The 12,248-nt window shown below is 36.1% G+C and overlaps 1 protein-coding gene across 4 annotated transcripts in view; it reads right to left on the bottom strand.

The window, feature by feature from the left end:
- Nucleotides 1–12,248, bottom strand: part of EPHA5 (EPH receptor A5) — a 688,281-nt gene that overhangs the window by 140,642 nt on the left and 535,391 nt on the right. The gene's annotated exons all lie outside the window — the stretch shown is intronic.

Here is a 12,248-nt window from a genome sequence, read left to right as displayed (position 1 = left end):
GTGCAAAATATTGAATGATACAGAAAGCATCAAAAGAAAATGAAAGGAATACAAAGCATCAAAAAAAGATGGAAGGAATACCCAGGGTTACTATACCAAAAAGAAATGGTTGATGTTCACCAAGAGGTAGCATATGACCAAGAGTCAATGATAATGAAGGAAGAATTTCAAGGTGCACTGAAGTCATTGACAAAGAGTCAAATATTGGGAACTGATGGAATACAAATTGAAAAATTTCAACAAACTGATGCAGCACTGGAGGCATTCCTGATAGAAGTCAAGAAATTTGGAAGACCATTATTTGGCCAAATAACTGGAAGAGCTCAACATTTGTGTCCATGCCAAACATAGGTGACTCAACAGAATGCACAATCATTGGACAATATCAACAGTATAACATGTAAGTAACATTTTGCTGTAGATAATGTAAAAACAATTGCAATGGTACATTGATAGAAAACATACAGAGGTTTAATCTGGATTCAGAAGAGGACATGGAAAGAGAGATGTCCTTCCTGACATCCTACAGATCTTGGCTGAAAGCAGAGAATACCAGAAAGATGTTTAAATGTGCTTTTGACTGTGTGGATCATATCAAATTATGGACAACACCGTGAAGATGAGCATTTTGGAATGCTTACTTGTGCACACTAGGAACCTGTACATAAACCCTGAGGCAGTTTTTCGAATAGAAAAAGATGATATCGAATGATTTAAAATTAGGAAATGTGTGGTCAGGGTTGTATTATCTCACCATATCTATTCAATCTCTTTGCTGGACAAATAAATATGAGAGTCTGAATTATAAATAGGAAAATATGACATAAGGATTTGAGGGAGACTCATTAAAAACCTGGTAGCGTAGTGGTTACGAATCGGGCTGCGAACCTCAAGGCCAGCAGTTCGAAACTACCAGCGGCTCCGCGGGAGAAAGATGAGGCGTTCTGCTCCCGTAAAGATTTACAGCCTCGGAAACCCTGTTCAGGGTCGCTATGGGTCGGAACCGACTCGACGGCACTTAACAACAACAACAACAACATTAAAAACCTACGATATGCAAATGATACAACCTTGGTTGCTGAAAGCAAAGAGGACTTAAAATACTTAACGATGAAGATCACATAACACAGCCTTCTGTGTGAGATGCAGCTCATTGTAAATAAAACAAAAATCTTCACCACTTGACCAATAAACAATAGCCATACAAATGGATATAAAAAGTTTGAAGTTGTCAAAGACTTCTTTTGGCTCAAATCAACCATCAATACTTGTGGAAGCAGCAGTCAAGAAATCAAATGACATATTACATTAGGCAAATTAGCAGCACGAGACCTCTTTACAGTGTTTAAGCACAAAGATGTCAGTTTGAGGACTAAGGTGCGCCTGACCCAAGTCATGGTATTTTCAATAACATCATACATATGTGAAAGTTAGACAGTGAATAAGGAATATCGTAGAAGAATTGGTGCACTTGAGTTATGGTATAAGATGAGAATATTAAAAGTGCCATGGACTGCCAAAAAAAAAAGCAATCTGTGTTGGAAGTAGCATGGTCAAACTGCTCATTGGAAGCCAGGATTGCCAGACTTCATCTCTCATACTTCAGATAGTTTATCAGTCCCTGGAGAAGTATTTCATGTTTAGTAGAGTGGAAAGTCAGACTAGTTGAAATGGCACAGTGACAACAACAATGGGCTCAAACGTAGCAATGATTTTGAGGTTGGTACAGGAGAGGGCAATGTTTTGTTCTGTTGTGGATAGGGTCTCTATGAGTCAGTACCAATTCAATGGCACCTAACAAGTCCCTTTGCTCTTGATTCTTTCTAACCAAAATTGACTTTCCTACTATTTTCTTGCCGTGATTTGTATTTTCAAACATTTATGATAAACTTTATTATTAGCTCCTGGTACATGGAGCTCATTATTGTCAAGTGGTAGTTAATAATCTCATAATTATTTAAATCCTGCATCAATGATCCTACTCTCCCTCTACTTGGGTGATAAGAGCTGTAATTCTATGACTGTCCACTTTTTTATTCCTTTATTTCTGATAAGCCTGTGGTAAGGAAATTAATTACTAGTTTACAATATAAATTAGTTGCTTTTGTTGTATTAAGTGTCACCAAGTCAGTTCTGAATCATAGCAACCTTGAATATGGTTTCTGAAGAGTGATTAGTGAATTTGAATCATCACTGACATTTTGATTCAAAACAACCCTCTGGTCAAGTGCTTATCCTACCTTGCCACCACAGGATAAAGTTAATTCAATACTGCCAGTTGTCTTCTCCACGATTTATTTTGTTAATCTAGAAACTCATAATCTGGATTTATCCAGTTTTGAGTGGAGGGGTTAGAGAGGTTGTGTAGAAGGGACCCTCCTAGTATAAGACATGCAAACATGGACTATATCAATTCAATGCTATTTAATTTTGATGAGACTCCAAAGTCTTTCTCTCTTATTAATTCCCTAGCAAGCACTTCCTCAAAATTAATTTTCCACATTTTGTGTACATACAAAACAACCTCTGTTATTTTAGAAATGTTAAACTTTGATATAAAAAAGAGTAGTCAAGTTTGAAATTCATGCCTGCATAATCATATTTTGCTAGGGCTAATAACTTCATATGCATGCAAAAGCTGGACAATGAATAAGGAAGACCATAGAAGAATTGATGCTTTTGGTGTTTAAGAAGAATATGGAAAGTGCCATGGGCTGCCAAAAGAACCAACAGATCTTTGTTGGAAGAAGTGCAGTAAGTGTGCTCCTTGGAGGCCTCATGGCAAAATTTTCTCTCTCATACTTCAGACATATTGCCAGGAGGGACCAGTCACTGGAGATGGATATTAAGTTTGGTAAGGTGAAGGGTCAGAGAAAAAAGAAGAAGACCTCTAGCGTGATGGATTGGCAAAATGTCAGCATCAATGAGCTCAAGAGTGGCAACAATAGTGAGATTGGCCCAGAATCAGGCAGTGTTTCGTTCTGCTGTGCATAAGGTTGCTCTCTATGAGTTGGTACCAACTCAATGGCACCTAACAACAAACTTGTTAAAATTTGGATGTTTATAGCTCCATCTTTTGCTTCCTTTCTCCTTCAAAGTTTTCCAACAAGGAAGAAGTTTATTCACCTATAGGTTATTTCTCAGCTGCTTAAAACCTATACACATATATCTACTTGTTTCTGTTCTTGTTGTCATTTATTGTTGGTTAAACTTATGAAGGCCATATATGTGCAGCATACAACTGCTCCTTAAGGATTTTCATGGCTGTGATCTCTAAGAAGCAAATTTCTAGGCCTTTTCTTTTGAAGTAAATTTGGGTGGATTTGAATCACCAACAATTGCTTAATATTAGAGTACATGAGCCACCAGGAACTCCTTATTTCTTACTTTACTGAAATTAGTTTGATTTGAGTTGAATATCAACATCATCACCTCCAGACAGACTGACCAAAGTACATGATTTAATTTTCTAGAGTGTCATTTACTTGACTTTGAAATAGGAATAATTTCTCCGGGGTCATATCATGCTATAAAGATTAAATGAGATCATATAAAGCTATTAGCAAGTATTTCAACCACAGGCAACCTTTAATGAATAGTTGTTGTTGTTGTCAGGTATCACTGAGCCTGTTCTGTCTACTGTGCACAACAGAATGAAACATAGCCAGGTTCTGAACCATCCTTGTTATTGCTGTTATGTTCTAGCTCATTGTTGCTGCCACTGTGTCAATCCATCTTGTTTGGGTCTTCCTCTTATTCGTGTCTTACTGAGCATTATGTCCTTCTCCACTGACAGGTCCCTCCGGGTAATATTTCCAAGACGCGAGACATGAAGTCTCACCATTCTTGTGTCTAAGGAGCATTCTGACTATACTTCTTCCAAGATAGATTAGATTGTTTTGCTTCCTGCCCATGGAAAATACTCTATATCAAAACCATCATTCCACTATATTGATTCTTCTCTGGTATTCCTAATTAATTGCCCAAATTTAACAGTCCTGGTGTGGCGCTGTGGGCTAATGTGCTAGACTGCAAAGTTGGTTTGAACCACATGGTCAATGGTTCAAGTTCACCAGCTGCTTGTTGGAAACCCTATACAGAGTCAGAACCAAATTTACAGCACTTAACAACAACAACAATGAGGCAATTGAAAGTTTAGGTCAAGCAATCCTTAGTCCTTAAAGTGACAACTTGCTCATTTACATTTTTTTAAAGAGGTGTTTTTTGCCACAGATTTGCTTAATACAGTTATTCGGTTGATTTATTTACTGCTGCAGCCATGAGTGTTGATTGTGGATCCACAGAAATTGAACCACTTCAAACTTGGGACCATTTATCATGATGTTTTTTACTGGTCTACTTGTGAGGATTTGTGTTTTTTTTACATCAAAGTGCAATCTTTACTGAAGACTTTGATCTTCATCAGTATTTCAAGTCTTCACTCTAAGAAAGCAAGGTTGTGTCACCTGCATACCACAGGTTGTTAATGACTCTTCCTCCTATCCAGATGCCCCATTCTTCTTCATAGTCTTCATATACTCCAACCTGTTGGATTATTTGCTCAGCCTACAGATTGAATGTTGTTGTTAAGTGCCATCGAGTCAATTCCGAATCACAGCGACCCCATATAGGGTTTGACCCAACCACCTTGTGTTTCAAATGGAAATTTTGGTCCAGTGCTTTATCCCATAGTGCCACATCAGGACTCCATATAGATGGAAGAAGTATGGTGAAAAGACAGCACTCTGGTGCACACCATTCCTGTTTTAAAAACATTCAGTTTACACTTGTTCTGTTTGAACAACTACCTCCCTGTCTGTGTACAGGTTGCTTATGAGCACAATAAAGTGTTGTGTAATTCTCATTCGTTTCAATGTTTTCTATAGATTGTTATGATCCACACAGCATTTGCAGCATCAGTAAAACACAAATAATTTTCTGCTTTCAGCCAATATGCATTGGACATCAGGAACAAGATTCCCAGTCCCACTTCCTTTTTTGAATGTAGCTTGAACTTCAGAGCAGCTCTTAGTTGATGCATTGGAGCAATCATATTTTAGTTATCTTCATAAATATTGTATTTGCATATAATATTAATGATTGTTGTTGTGGTGGTGGTTGTTAAGTGCCATCGAGTTAGTTCTGACCCATAGTAACCCTGTATAGGATTTCCAAGAAGTGGTTGGTGAGCTTGAACCATGATACTATATGATACTTTCTGCATTCTATTGGACCACCTTTCTTTAGAATGGGCACAAATATGGATCTCTTCCAATAATTGGCCAGGTAGCTTTCTTCCAAATTTCTTGACATGGAAGAGTGAGCACCTTCAGTGCAGTATCGGTGTGCTGAAATATTCCAATTTGTATTCCATTAATTCCTGAAGCCTTGTTTTTTGCCAACATCTTCAGTGCAGCTTGGACTTCTTTCAAAACCATTAATTCTTGATCATATGGTACCTCTTTAAATGATTGATCATTGACTAATTATTTTTGGAGGAGTGACCCTGTGTATTCTTTGAAACTTCTTTTGATGCTTCTAGCATCATTCAATATTTTGCCCAAAAAATCAGTCAGTATTTCAACCTGAGGCTTTAAATTTTTCATCAGTTCGTTCAACTTGAGAAATGTTAAGTGTGTTCTTCCCTTTTGATTTTCTAATTCCACATTATTGCATTGTGATACTTAGCTTTGTCTTCCCTAACAGCCCTTTTAATTTTCTGTTCAGTTCTTTTACTTTATAATTGTTTTCAGTAGCTTTAGATTTTCTATGCTCAACAGCATGTTTCAGTCTCTTCTGACATCCATTTTCATCACTTCTTCTTTGTATTTTCAATGAACTTTCCTTTTATTCATGCATGATGTTCTTAATGTCATCCCACAACTCTTCTGGTGTATGATCATTAATGTCTAATGCATCAAATCTGTTCTTGAGATTGTTTATAAATTCATGTGGGGCATATTCACAATCATATTTTGGCCATGATGAAGTTGTTTTAATTTTCTTCAGTTTTACTTAGAATTTGCATACGAGCAATTGATAATCTTTTCCACAGATGAACACTGACCTCGTTTTTGCTAATGATATTGAGCTTTTCTGTTGTCTCTTCCCATAGATATAGTCCACTTGTTTCTGTTTTTTCCATCTGTTGTAGTCCACATGTAGAGCTATTTGCCTTTTATGTTGTTTAATAAAGGTATTAGCAATGAATAAGTCATTGGTTTTGCACAATTCTGTCTTGTGATCTGATCCATTCTCTTCATTTACAACTTTCACATTCTAATCACCATTAATTATCATTTTATATTGATTGCATTTTTTATCAATTTCACATTTAAGAAGCTGGTAGAATTTCTTAAATTCATTTTCACCTGCTTTAGTGGTTGGTGCATAAATTTGAATATCAGTGGTATTAACTGGTCTTCCTTGTACATGAATGGATATTATCCTATCACATACAGCATTGCACCTCATGGTAGGTCCTGAAATGCTCTTGCTGATGATGGCCTTGTTATTTCTGACATAGTAAGTCATAACCTTGTCTTATTTGAAATAACCAATACTAGTCCTTTTTAGCTAACATCTTGGATATTAATTACTATGCATTCCATTTGATTTTTACAACTTTCATTTTTCAGAGATTTATAAATTATGCATTCATATTTCAAATTTAAATGGATGTTTGTAGTTCTTTCTTCTTATTTTGAGTTGTACCACATCAGCAAATCAAGTTCCTGAAAGCTTAACTCTGTCCACATCATTAAGGTCAACTCCACTTTGAGGGAGCACTTCCATTCCAGTCATATCTGAGTGCCTTCCAACCTAAAGGGCTCATCTTCTGGCACTATATCTGACTTTTTTTTTTTTTTGCTGCTATCCATAAAGTATTCAGTGACTAGGTGGTCCTATATGATCCACATCTTCTTATTCCTACTCTGTATTATACTGGATGCTCCATATAAGTGAAGATGGTGAGACAGTGTCTCATATACTCTGGACATATTATCAGGAAGGATCAGTTTCTGGAAAAGGACATCATGCTTGGCAAAATAGATTAATGAAACAGAGAAAGACCAATTGAGATGGACTAATACACTGGCTGCCACAATGGACTCAACATGACAATGTGTGTAAGGATGGCGCAAGACCAGCTAGCCCTTCATTCTATTGTGATTAGAGATGCTGTAAGTTAAAATACACTCCACTCAAAGAAACCTAACAACAACAATCATTATTATATTCCTTTGGTAGAGTTGAAACCACCAACAATATTTGCTTGTGCTATTTATTATTTCTTGTTTTACTTATCCACCTTGATGAAGTTGTCCTGAACTTGCTAATTTTTTGAGTGCTAACTTTGTTAAACTGTTTCTGAAATTTACCTTCTCTCTTTCTACTCTAAGTTCCATGAAATATACTATATGTTAGTGCATTATGTATGCTAAACACAATGGAGTCCTGGTGTGGCACTGTAGGATAAGCACTAGACTGCAAGATCGGCAGTCCAAACACACTAACCACTCCTTGAAACCTCATACAGGGTCACTGTGAGTCAGATCTGACTCGACAGCACTTAACAATAACAACAAATACAATGAATATTTCTGAGTTTATTTTACCTTGCACAATAATGAGTATTTCTTACCTTGTTGAATATATTCCTCATCCTTGCAATTCTTCTCTGGGTTTTATAGCATTGTTGTTATTGTTGTTAAGTGACAGTGAGTTTGTTCTGACTCATAGTCATCCTCTATAGGTTCCCAAGGAGCAGCTGGTGTATTTGAATTATTCATTGCACAAACTTTCTTTTAACTATATAAAAGTTGATTATACACATGGACCTCACTAGATGGAATATACAAAATCAGATACTCAATATTCTGGTGCTTTCTGATAGTGTTCCACTGCTATTCAAAAGTTTTTCAGTGGCAAAATATTCAAAAGTAGTTAAACTTTCCTTCTTTCTAGTCTGTCTTTGTGTGGAAGCTCAGCTGAACCTGGCCACCATCGGTGCTCCCTGCTGGTATTTAAAATACCAACTTCCAGCATGATAGCCACCAATATACGATAGAATGACAGATGAGTAGCAGACACAGATTTGTTTAGCATCCAAAAATGTCACTTTAGTTAGCCTACTCTGATAAAAATTTTATTAAACATTTCCAGATCCTTCATCTATATTTCAAAAGGCTTTTGATAAAATCTAACAAATCCTTCTAGCTTCAGTGATTACTGAAACAAAGACTACTGTAAGAGCTCTCGCTATTCAGTTTTGAAAGAAAAGAATATGATTAATTCAAGGTAGTAGTAAGAACAAAACAATTTTAGGCTATCTAAATAATTAATTTTTAATAAAATTTGGGTTATGTCAAATGCTCTATTTTTAGTAACTGACAATATATTACAAAATCCCACAATATGAATTTATTATGATACTGTTGATATGAAATTTTACATCCTGTACTTTATGAATATGAATATTATTTTGCATTAAAATAATTGCTAATGACATACCAATATCTTCCAACTATTAAAATTAATATATTTTATAAAAATATTTAGTTATTGTTGTTGTTGTTGTTAGGTGCCATCGAGTCGATACCAACTCATAGTGACCTTATGCACAGCAGAACGAAACACTGCCTAATCCTGGGTCAACCTCACTATTGTTGCCACGCTTGAGCCCACTGATGCTGCCACTTTGTTGTTAGGAACTGCCAACTCAGTTCTGACCCACAGAAACCCTATGCACAAAAGAACAAAACACCATCCAGTCCTGTGCCATCCTCATAATTGTTGCTATGCTTGAAGCCACTGTACTGCCACTATGTCAATCCATCTTGTAGTTGGTATTTCTCTTTTTCAATGACTCTCCTATTTTCCAAGCATGGTGGCCATCTCCAGAGACTTATACCTCCTGATAATATGTCCAAATTATAAGATACAAAGTAATGCAATCTGCACTTTTAAGGAACATTCTGGTTTTACTTTATCAAAAACAGATTTGTGTGTTCTTCTGCAAATCCATGATATTCTCAATATTTTTCAACGTTATAATTGAAATGCATGGATTTTTCTCCTGTTTTCCTTATCCATTATCTGACTTTCCCATGCATATGAGGCTATTAAAAAATACCATGGCTTGGGTAAGGTGCACCTTAATCCTCAAACTGATATAATTGCTCATTAACACTTTAAGGATGTCTTTTACAGCAGATTTGCCAAATACAAAAATATATATTTTAATTTCTTGGATGCTACTTCCTTGAACATTGATTTTTGGGTCCAAGCAAAATGAAGTCTCTGAGAACTTCAATCTTTTCTCTACTTATCAAGATGTTATTTACTAGTACAGTTATGAGGATTTCATTGTCTTTATACTGAGGTGCAACCCATACTAAAGATTTTAGTCTTTGATTTTCATCATTAGGTATTTCAAGTCCTCTTTGTTTTCAGGAAGCAAAGTTATGCTATCTGCATATCCCAAGTTGTTAATGACTCTTCCTCCAGTCCCAATGTCATATTTTTCTTCATATAAACCAACTTCTTGGATTATTTGCTAAGCATACAGATTGAATTATGTATGGTGAAAGAATATAACTTTGACAACCACCTTTACTGATCTTTAAATATTCAGAATCCCCTTAATCTGTATGAATGTACTGATTTCTCAAAAGCACAATTAAATGTTCTGGAATATCCATTCTAAGTTGTTACAAATAATTTGTTATTATTTACATTAGAATATATTTGCATAAAGCACAAGTGAATATCTTCCTGGTATTTTCTGCTTTCAGCCTAGATCATCAACAATGATAGCTGTCATTCCACATCCTTTCTGAATCCAGCTTGAATTTCTGACAGCTTGCTGTCAGTGTACTGCTTCAACAGTTTTTGAATTATCTTCAACAAAAATTTACTTGCAAGTGATATTAATGATGTTGTTTGATAATTTATGCATTCCATTGGACAATCTTTCTTTGGAATGGCCACAGATATGAATCAGTTCTAGTTGGTTGTTCAGGGTCCTGTCTTCAAAATTTCTTCACATAGATGAGTGTGTCTCCAGTGCTGCATCAGTTTGTTGGAAAGATTTCAAGTGGTAGTCCACCAAATCCTTGAGCCTTGTTTTTCATCAATGTTTTCAGTGCTGCTTGTCCTTCTTCCTTCAGTATTATCCTCTTTTGATCATATGCTACCTCTGGAAATGACTGAACATCAGCCATTTCTTTTTGGTACAGTAATTCTGTGTACTCTGTCCACTTTCTTTTGATGTTTCTAGCATCAATCAATATTTGTCCTAGAATCCTTCTACTGGAAGCAGAGGCTTGAATTTTTTCTTTAGTTCTTTCAGTTTGAGAAATGCTGAGAGTATTTTTATCTTTTTGTTTCTTACTCTAATCCATTTCATTCTAATAGTTGACTTTGTCTTTTTTAGCTGCCCTTCTATATTTTCTATTCTGCTCTTCTACTTCATCAATTCCCATTACTTTTGCTTTTCTAAGTTCAAGAGCAATTTTCAGAGTCTTTTATGATGTCCACTTAGGTCTTTTCTTCTTTTCCTTTCTTTTTAATGACTTCTGTTTTATTTCTGACTGATGATCTTAATGTCATCCCACAACTCTTCTGGTCTTCAATCATTCATGTCTAATGCATCAATTCTGTTATTCGGATGATATACAAATTCAGGTGAGCTAAATTCAAAGTAATGAACTGGACAGCAAGGTTGGTTTCAACCACAAGGTTGTGAGTTCAAGTTTGCCAGCCGCTGTTCAGAAATCCTATACAAGGTCACTATGAGTCAGACTTCACTCCAAAAACTTAACAACAACAACATTTTGGTTGTCTCAGAGTTGTTTTAATTTTCTTCCACTTCAACCATAACTTGCATATAAACAATTGGTAATTTATTCAACAGTTGGCTCCTGGTCTTGTTTTGACTGATGATGTAAAGTTTCTCCATTATCTTTCCTCAAAGATATTATTGTGAAGTGTCATTGAGTCGATTACGACCCATAGCAACCCTGTATAGGGTTCCCAAGGAGAAGCTGGTAAGCTTGAACCACTGACCTTGCCTTTCAATCAACTTTGCAGTCTGACACACTAACCCATGATGCCACATTATTTCTATGTATTTGATTTGGTGAGACCCAGGGATAGAATTGCATTTTATTTTAATGGAAAAAAAAAAAAAAAGGTATTTTCAATGACTAAGCTATTGGTCTTGGAAAATTCTATCATGTGGTAGCCAGCATCATTTCTAGCATGGTGGCCATAAATTCTAACAATGGATGCTTGCTCTTTGTTTCCAATGTTCACATTCCAATCACCAGTAATTACCATTGCATCTTGATAGCATGTTTGATCAATTTCAAACTGAAGAAGTTGGTAGAATATTCCAATTTCATCATCATTAGCTTTATTAACTGATATATAAATTTTAATAATGGTAGTAATTAAATGGATTCCTTGTAGGAATATAGATATTGTCCTATCACAGGTAGCATTTCATTACAAGCTACATCTTGAAATGTTCTTTTTGACAATGAATGTGACATCATTCCTCTGCAAAATTCCCAATATCAGTCCATTTCAAGCTCACTAATGCCTAAGATTTTAATTCTTATGTGTTCTTTTCCATTTTTGACAATTTCCAAATGTCCTAGATTCATAGTTTGTACATTCCATATTCCAAGTATTTATGGATCTTTGCAGCTGTTTCTTCTCCTTTTGAGTTGTGTCACATTAGCAAATGAACTCCCAGAAGCTGAACGTCATCCATGCCATTAATGTCAGTGTGGTGCTGCAAGATAAGTACTATACCACAAGGTCTGTTTTAACTGTAAGGTAAGCAGTTTAGACTTACCAGACATTCTTTGGAAACCCTATACAGGGTCATTATGAGTCAGCCAGGCAAGATCTTCGAAGCGGCGAGGCAAGATCACCCTATACAGGGTCAATTAGAGTCAGCGAGGCGAGATCTTCTAAGTGGCAAAGCGAGAACTTCTAAGCAGCGAGATCTTCGAAACGGTGAGGTCTAACCACTACACTACCAGTCCTTGCTCCTTCAAGATGGCGGATCAGGTAGACATGTAGTGAGGAGCTCTGTCAACAACAACACAGAACACTGGGCCAAGAGGGCTCATGAGATAGTGTTGGAACTCTGAAACAAACATAAAGGTATGTTTGGAGGATCGGAGAGTTTACAGCTGGGGAATTTGAAGGGAATCCATAAATCCATTGTATTC

The sequence above is a fragment of the Chrysochloris asiatica genome, unplaced genomic scaffold, assembly GCF_000296735.1.
Source record: "Chrysochloris asiatica unplaced genomic scaffold, ChrAsi1.0 scaffold00322, whole genome shotgun sequence".
Classification (NCBI taxonomy): Eukaryota; Metazoa; Chordata; class Mammalia; order Afrosoricida; family Chrysochloridae; genus Chrysochloris; species Chrysochloris asiatica.
This window is presented reverse-complemented; position numbering and strand designations above follow the sequence as displayed.